The sequence below is a fragment of the Oncorhynchus masou genome, chromosome 11 (genome assembly GCF_036934945.1).
Source record: "Oncorhynchus masou masou isolate Uvic2021 chromosome 11, UVic_Omas_1.1, whole genome shotgun sequence".
NCBI lineage: Eukaryota > Metazoa > Chordata > Actinopteri > Salmoniformes > Salmonidae > Oncorhynchus > Oncorhynchus masou.
The window spans coordinates 8,073,178-8,082,007 of NC_088222.1; positions in this window are offsets into that span (position 1 = coordinate 8,073,178).

Sequence of the window (8,830 nt, forward strand, 5' to 3'; positions counted from 1 at the left end):
TGTTTTTATTGCACCCCAGTGAGACTCAATAGAATGAATACAGACATTTCTCCTGATTGTAAAATATGTACCTCTGAAAATGGAACCTACAGTGGCTTGCAAAAGTATCCACCCCCCTTGGCATTTTTCCTATTTTTGTTGCCTTACAACCTGGAATTAAAATAGATTTTTTTGGGGGGGTGTTATCATTTTATTTACACAACATGCCTACCACTTTGAAGATGCAAAATATTTTGTCTTGTGATTCAAACAAGAAATAAGACAAAAAAAAGAAAACTTGAGCGTGCATAACTAGAGCGTGCATAAATACAGATTCTCAATTGGATTGAGGTCTGGGCTTTGACAAGGCCATTCCAAGACATTTAAATGTTTCCCCTTAAACCACTCGAGTGTTGCTTTAGCAGTATGCTTAAGATCATTGTCCTGCTGGACGCTGAACCTCCGTCCCAGTCTCAAATCTCTGGAAGACTGAAACAGGTTTCCCTCAAGAATGTCCCTGTATTTAACGCCGTCCATAATTCCTTCAATTCTGACCAGTTTCCCAGTCCCTGCCGATGAAAAACATCCCCACAGCATGATGCTACCTCCACGCTTAACTGTGATGATGGTGTTCTCGGGGTGATGAGAGGAGCTGGGTTTGCACCAGACATAACATTTTCTTTGCTGGTCAAAAAGCTCAATTTTAGTCTCATCTGAACAGAGTTCCTTCTTCCAAATTTCTGGGGAGTCTCCCACATGCCTTTTGGCGAACACTAAACGTGTTTGCTTATTGTTTTCTATAAGCAATGTCTTTTTTTCTGGCCACTCTTCTGTAAAGCCCAGCTCTGTGGAGTGTATGGCTTAAAGTGGTCCTATGGACAGATACTCCTGTCTCCGCTGCAGGGTTTTCTTTGGTCACTTTGTCGCCTCTCTGATTAATGCCCTCCTTGCCTGGTCCGTGAGTTTTGAGGGGTGGCCTTCTCTTGGCAGGTTTGTTGTTGTGCCATATTCTTTCATTTTTTTAATAATGGATGTAATCTTCACTTCCACAACTTTCTGGCTGCACCAGATCTTATTTAGGGGCTTCATAGCAAAGGGGGTGAATACATATGCAAGCACCATTTTTCAGTTATTTCTTTTAATATTTTTTTAAACAAGTTATTGTATTAATTTCACTTCACCAATTTGGACAAGGGAGGTGAATACTTTTGCAAGGCACTGTATATGCGTATATTTTGGAGTTCTTGAGAGATTAAGAGATTTTGGCAATCTATACATACTGCTGCACAGAAAATACCAGATGTACAGTTTGATATGACCCCGTGTATCTATCTTATTAATGCCCAGCAGGACTTTGTTCTTGCTCCTGAGAGAGAATTTGTTTATGACTGTCACATACTTTGCTAAGAAATGCATTCTTCTATTGTGGGCTTATAATTCTTCTCCTACATTTAAAATGTGGATTGACCAGATTGTTGACTTTCTCCCTCTTGAAAAGCTCACGTATGACCTTCGCAAGAGACAGCCCAGGTTTGATAGACAGCCTAGGTTTGATAGACAGCCCAGGTTTGATAGACAGCCCAAGTTTGATGAACAGCCCAAGTTTGATGAACAGCCCAAATTTTATGAACAGCCCAAGTTTGATAGACTCAGCTATATTTCAAATTGGACAGAGTGAATGGGGTGATTAGGGAAATGAGCAGATACATGTTGTGTAAGGTGCAGTTAAAACGAATGATTTGCTTGTCATCTCAGTGGAGACTGGAAATAGCTAATAGGAAAAGCTGATAGTTCTGCTACAAGTTTGTCTTGTTTTATATTTTATTATTTATGTCTGCCACATCTGTGAATGTGGAATGTGTATTGTTGGTTGATTGAAAAACAAGAACTTAATGAAACTTTAAATTGAAAAAAAAAACATGTTGGTATCTCGGACAGGGACAGGGAGAGGTTGAAAATGTCGGTAAAGACACTTGTCAGTTGGTCAGAGCATGCTAACAGTACACGTCCTGCTAATCTGTCTGGCCCTGCGGCCTTGTGAATGTTGACCAGTTTAAAGGTTTTACTCACATCAGCAGGGGAGAGCGTGATCACACAGTCGTCCGGAACAGCTGGTGCTCTCATACATGTTTCAGTGTTATTTGCCTCAAAGTGAGCATAGAAGTAGTCATCTGGTAGGCTCGTGTCACTGGGCAGCTCTCGACTGTGCTTCCCTTTGTAGTCCGTAATAGTTTGCAAGCCCTGCCACATCCGATGAGCATCAGAGCCGGTGTAGTATGAGTCGATCTTAGTCCTGTATTGACGCTTTGCCTGTTTGATGGTTCTTTGGAGGGCATAGCATGATTTCTTATTAGCTTTCGGGTTAGAGTCCCGCTCCTTGAAAGCGGCAGCTCTACTAGCCTTTAGCTCAGTGCGAATGTTGCCTGTAATTCATGTCTTCTGGTTGGGGTATGTACGTACAGTCACCGTGGGGATGACATCATCGATGCACAATTGATGAATCCAATGACTGATGTGGTGTACTCCTCAATGCCATTGGAAGAATCCCGGAACATATTTCAGTCTGTGCTAGCAAAACAGTCCAGTAGTTTAGCAGCTGCTTCATCTGACCACTTATTTAAGGACCGAGTAACTGGTGCTTCCTGCTCTAGTTTTTGCTTGTAAGCAGGAATCAGGAAGATAGAATTATGGTCAGATTTGCCAAATGGAGAGCGATGGAGAGCTTTGTACGTGTCTCTGTGAGTGGAGTAAAGGTGGTCTAGAGTTTTTTTAATTTTTACCTCTGGTTGCAAATTTAACATGCTGATAGAAATGAGGTAAAGTCCCTGGCCACTAGGAGCGCCATCTCTGGATGTTTTCCTGTTTGCGGATGGCGGATTACAGCTCATTGAGTGTGGTCTTAGTGCCAGCATCGGTCTGTGGCGGTATGTAGACCGCTACGAAAAATACAGATGAAAACTCTCTAGGTAGATATTGTGGTCTACAGCTTATACAGTTTTTAATGTCCCATTGATAGTTTAATCTTATTTGTATGTCGTCGATTTTATTTTCCAATGATTGCATGTTAGCTAGTAGAAGGGAAGCCAGTGGGTGTTTATTCGATTGCCTAAAAAAATTCTCCTAAGGCAGCCCCGTCCTCCGTCCTCTTTTTCTCCATCTTCTCTTCATGCAAATGATGGAGATTTGGGCCTGTTCCCGGGAAAGCACTATGTCCTTCACGTCGGGATCTTCAGACACGTTAAAGTAAAAAAACAGCTTCTGCCAGTTTGTGGTGAGTAATCGCTGTTCTGATGTCCAGAAGTTATTTTCGGTCATAAGAGACGGTAGCAGCAACAATATGTACAAAATAAGTTTTAAAAAGTAAGTTACAAACACAGCAAAAAAAACGAACAAAAACACATTTGGTTAGGAGCATGTAAAATGTCAGCCATCTTCTCCGGTGCCATGATATATGCATAGTCACTTTAACCATATCTACATGTACATACTACCTCAATCAGCCTGACTAACTGGTGTCTGTATGTAGCCTCGCTACTGTATATAGCCTGTTTTTTTACTGTTGTTTTATTTCTTTACCTACCTATTGTTCACCTAATACCTTTTTTTGCACTATTGGTTAGAGCCTGGAAGTAAGCATTTCACTGCAAGGTCTACACTTGTTGTATTCGGCGCACGTGACAAATAAACTTTGATTGGATACAGTATATAACAGTAGTGTTGAGTGTAAATCACAAGGAAACTGAGCCAGGGAGGAGAAGAAAATAAAACATATTACAACTTCTTGTGATAATTGCAGTGTTTTAGGCTACTTTATGGCCCATCAGAGATGCATTCATACGCCACCGTGACGTATAAAAGACCGATAGAAACCATTCATCCTCTGACAAAAAAACAGGTCCAAAAGAGACAATAGTCAAAACTCACACAGTGGCGGGAATAAATTCAACCACACATAGGCCTGACTATTGATTCAGGACCAAGGGTAGTTACTAGGAGTCAGAGCGATGAAAACAAAAGCACTGCATCATGCTGAAAGAGAGAGCTGACAGAAACAGCAGTCAGACACAGCACCAAATAATGTTAAAGAATAAGCAGCCCATAGAAACTGCTTAACACAACAAAACGCGGAATAAGCGGTATGAATATTTTCGGAAAGGCACTGTATCTATCTATCTTTCTAGCAGGGAGAGCCACTCTGGGGAGAAGGAGAGTGATGATGATGTGACCCTTCTTTCAGTCCTCTCTACTCTAGTTAGGTCCTTCTTTCTGTCCTCTCTACTCTAGTTAGGTCCTTCTTTCAGTCCTCTCTACTCTAGTTAGGTCCTTCTTTCAGTCCTCTCTACCCAGGTTAGGTCCAGCAATGAGACCCCTATGTCCACTATGGATCCCCATAAAATAGAATGACTGAAAACTTGTCAACAATATCCAATCCCAGAAAATTGTAACCAATTTTTTTTATTTTTTTTTACATTTATTTAACCAGGCAAGTCAGTTAAGAACAATTTCTTATTTTCAATGACGGCCTGGGAACAGTGGGTTAACTGCCTGTTCAGGGGCAGAACGACAGATTTGTACCTTGTCAGCTAAGGCTAGCTAGCTGTAGTAGACAGCCTACGGCAGTCTTTCTCTAAGGCTAGCTAGCTGCAGGAGAAAGAGTAGGCTGACCAGCCTGAGGCTGAATTCCTATTCATCACGGTACGGACACATTTATTACCATTTTTTGGGGGGGTTAGAAACAAGATAGGAAAACCCTTTAGAGCGATCAGGGTCTGTATAAAAACAGCTTGTTCAATGCTTCGCTAGGACAGAGCTGCAAAATACTTCTATCAGACCATTTAATTTAGGGCTCATCCACTGTTTATCACACAGAGGCCAGGCCAGACAGAGTGATGCATCCTAAACGGCACCCTGTCTCCCATATTCAGTGCATTACTTTTGACCAGGGCACCTAAGGCTACAAAGTGCACCATGTAGGAATTAGGGTGCCATTTGGGACGCAGGCCAGGGAAATGCACTCCTCTAACACTGACCATCTTAAAGGGTGGAAAGTCCATCAAAATCTAAGCTCTTAAGAGATGTGTACCAGTCCTACTAAGATGTGTACTAGGCCTGCTAAGATAAGATGTGTACTAGGCCTACCAAGATGTGTACTAGGCCTACTAAGATGTGTACTAGGCCTACTAAGATATGATGTGTACTAGGCCTGGTAAGATATGATGTGTACTAGGCCTACTAAGATATGATGTGTACTAGGCCTACTAAGATGTGTACTAGGCTTACTAAGATAAGATGTGAACTAGGCCTGGTAAGATAAGATGTGAACTAGACCTGCTAAGATAAGATGTGTACTAGGCCTACTAAGATGTGTACTAGGACTACCAAGATGTGTACTCGGTCTACTAAGATAAGATGTGTACTAGGCCTACCAAGATGTGTACTAGGACTACCAAGATGTGTACTAGGTCTACTAAGATAAGATGTGTACTAGGACTACTAAGATGTGTACTAGGCCTGCTAAGATAAGATGTGTACTAGGCCTACTAAGATGTGTACTAGGACTATCAAGATGTGTACTAGGCCTACTAAGATAAGATGTGTACTAGGCCTACTAAGATGTATACTAGGCCTGCTAAGATAAGATGTGTACTAGGCCTACTAAGATGTGTACTAGGCCTACTAAGATAATATGTGACCTACAATGTGCAAGAAGTCTACTGACTAAAATGAATTCATGTCAGTGGGTTGTTATTAAAGCTACTATTTTATATGGACAGATGTGTGTTTGAAAGCATTGGGCCGTGGCATTGGGTTAATGCATTGTATAATGGGCTATCTGGAAGTTGGAAGACCTGTGGCATCAAGTTCCGGAGCTTCTTCTTTATTTCTAACAAGTCGAGAAGGAACACGGAATCTATTCTAGAAGGAATCTCTTTCTAGAACATAAATGTACAATGGCGGACATGAAAAAACAAAACAATGATTTGAAATATTGAGGACAGGCTTGGACCAATTATATGGCTGGCAGAGAATAAGTGGGAACTTTTCTCAGTCCGCCATTCTATCTGTACCCCCCTTTGCTTTTATATGGAGTCTTTTTGTCCCTGTTCCCCTGTTTTATGTACGATAATAATACCAACACATCCAAAGGGCGCCGAGACGGCCGTCGACAGACTTCATGAAATTGTCATCCTCTATCTGGCATTTCAACTGCAGCATGTTAAATCATTCAGCTCCCTACGGGACTTAGTAGCCCTTAGTACACATCTTACAATCAGACCACATCCTCTCTCTGCTCTCTGTACGAATAGCAAACTAAGTCTGGTAAAACTCCCCAATACTACCCTGGAAAGATCCCCCCCCCCCCCCCCCCCAGCCTGTGGAGCAATCATCCCCAACTCAAGGCACCCCACACCAAGCCAAGGGCCCACAGCAGCCGTGGGGCCTGGATGTACTATAGACTGGGCTCCAGCCCCTACAGTAGGTTTCTGAGGAGACAATAGACCACCAGGCTAAGACTGAGGATCCACCCATTATGAATAGGACTCTTTCAGGATCTGTATACCAGGCGGTGTCAGAGGAAAGCCCTAACAAAATGGTCAAAGACTCCAGCCACCCAAGCCGTAGCCTGGCATGCGCTTCCCAAACAACAAGTCAGGACCCTGAACAGCTTCTACCCTCAAGCCAAAAGACAGCTAAATAGTTAGTTAGTTAGATACTTAAAACAGTTAACCAGTTAACCAATTAGCTACCCAGAGAATCTGCATCGACGCGCTTCGCACTTACTGTTCTGACTCAGCACATACGTTGCTGCTACTGTTTATTATCTATCCTATTCCCTAGTCACTTTATCCATACCTACAGTATATGTACATATCTACCTCATACCCCTGAACATCGACTCGCTATATATTCCCTATATAGTAGAACACTCCCCATTCCCTATATAGTAGAACACTCCACATTCCCTATATAGTAGAACACTATCCACTCCCTATATAGTAGAACACTACCCATTCCCTATATAGTAGAACACTCCCCATTCCCTATAAAGTAGAACACTCCACATTCCCTATATAGTAGAACACTCCACATTCCCTATATAGTAGAACACTCCCCATTCCCTATATAGTAGAACACTCCCCATTCTCTATATAGTAGAACACTCCCCATTCCCTATATAGTAGAACACTCCACATTCCCTATATAGTAGAACACTATCCACTCCCTATATAGTAGAACACTCCCCATTCCCTATATAGTAGAACACTCCCCATTCCCTATAAAGTAGAACACTCCCCATTCCCTATATAGTAGAACACTCCCCATTCCCTATAAAGTAGAACACTCCCCATTCCCTATAAAGTAGAACACTCCACATTCCCTATATAGTAGAACACTTCCCATTCCCTATATAGTAGAACACTCCACATTCCCTATATAGTAGAACACTCCACATTCCCTATATAGTAGAACACTCCCCATTCCCTATATAGTAGAACACTACCCATTCCCTATATAGTAGAACACTCCCCATTCCCTATATAGTAGAACACTCCACATTCCCTATATAGTAGAACACTACCCATTCCCTCTACAAGACTCTGGCAGGAAGTAGAGTCCTCTACAAGGAACAGGAAGACTCTGGCAGGAAGTAGAGCCCTCTACAAGGAACAGGAAGACTCTGGCAGGAAGTAGAGCCCTCTACAAGGAACAGGATGGCTCTGGCAGGAAGTAGAGTCCTCTACAAGGAACAGGAAGACTCTGGCCAGAAGTAGAGTCCTCTACAAGGAACAGGAAGACTCTGGCAGGAAGTAGAGTCCTCTACAAGGAACAGGAAGACTCTGGCAGGAAGTAGAGTCATCTACAAGGTACAGGAAGACTCTGGCAGGAAGTAGAGCCCTCTACAAGGTACAGGAAGACTCTGGCAGGAAGTAGAGTCCTCTACAAGGAACAGGAAGACTCTGGCCAGAAGTAGAGTCCTCTACAAGGTACAGGAAGACTCTGGCAGGAAGTAGAGCCCTCTACAAGGTACAGGAAGACTCTGGCAGGAAGTAGAGCCCTCTACAAGGTACAGGAAGACTCTGGCAGGAAGTAGAGCCCTCGACAAGGAACAGGAAGACTCTGGCAGTACGTAGAGCCCTCTACAAGGTACAGGAAGACTCTGGCAGGAAGTAGAGTCCTCTACAAGGTACAGGAAGACTCTGGCAGGAAGTAGAGTCCTCTACAAGGAACAGGAAGACTCTGGCAGGAAGTAGAGCACTATACAGGACATACGGTGCCATTCCAGTTACAAACAATCAGGACCAAGCATCCATCCATCCCTCACCTGTTTGAAGATTTTGTTGGCCAGGAAGGACCCTCCCTTGTCAGCTGCTCCCTGGGCCTTCTGGAGGGTCTCAGGGGAGACCAGAGTGGGGTTGGGCTGCCGGGCCTCCTCCGTCAGCAGCTGGATGATCACCGACTCCACGTCAAAGAACAGGACATGCATGTCAGGGTCTGTCAAATTGGTCTTCATGGCCTGCACCACCAGACTGTTGTTGGAGTACTTCTGCGGGTTGCCCTGGGAAACAACAAAGACCAATGTATTGATAAGGAGAAGGGACACCATCACGTTAGTGTCTTATCTAAGACATGACGAGATATCTTCCAAAAGGCATTGTGGGTACTGTAGTACATCACGTTACAGAGGAGAGATTAAAGGATGGAGTTGGAAGACGGATGGAATCTATGATATTCTGACAAGGCTCTCTTATTAATGTTGGATAATAAGTAGAAGAAAACTCAGATATACAGTATTTTCCATGTAACAAATGTGGAATAATGTTATGTTATGGAGGTCTTTTTTCTTCAA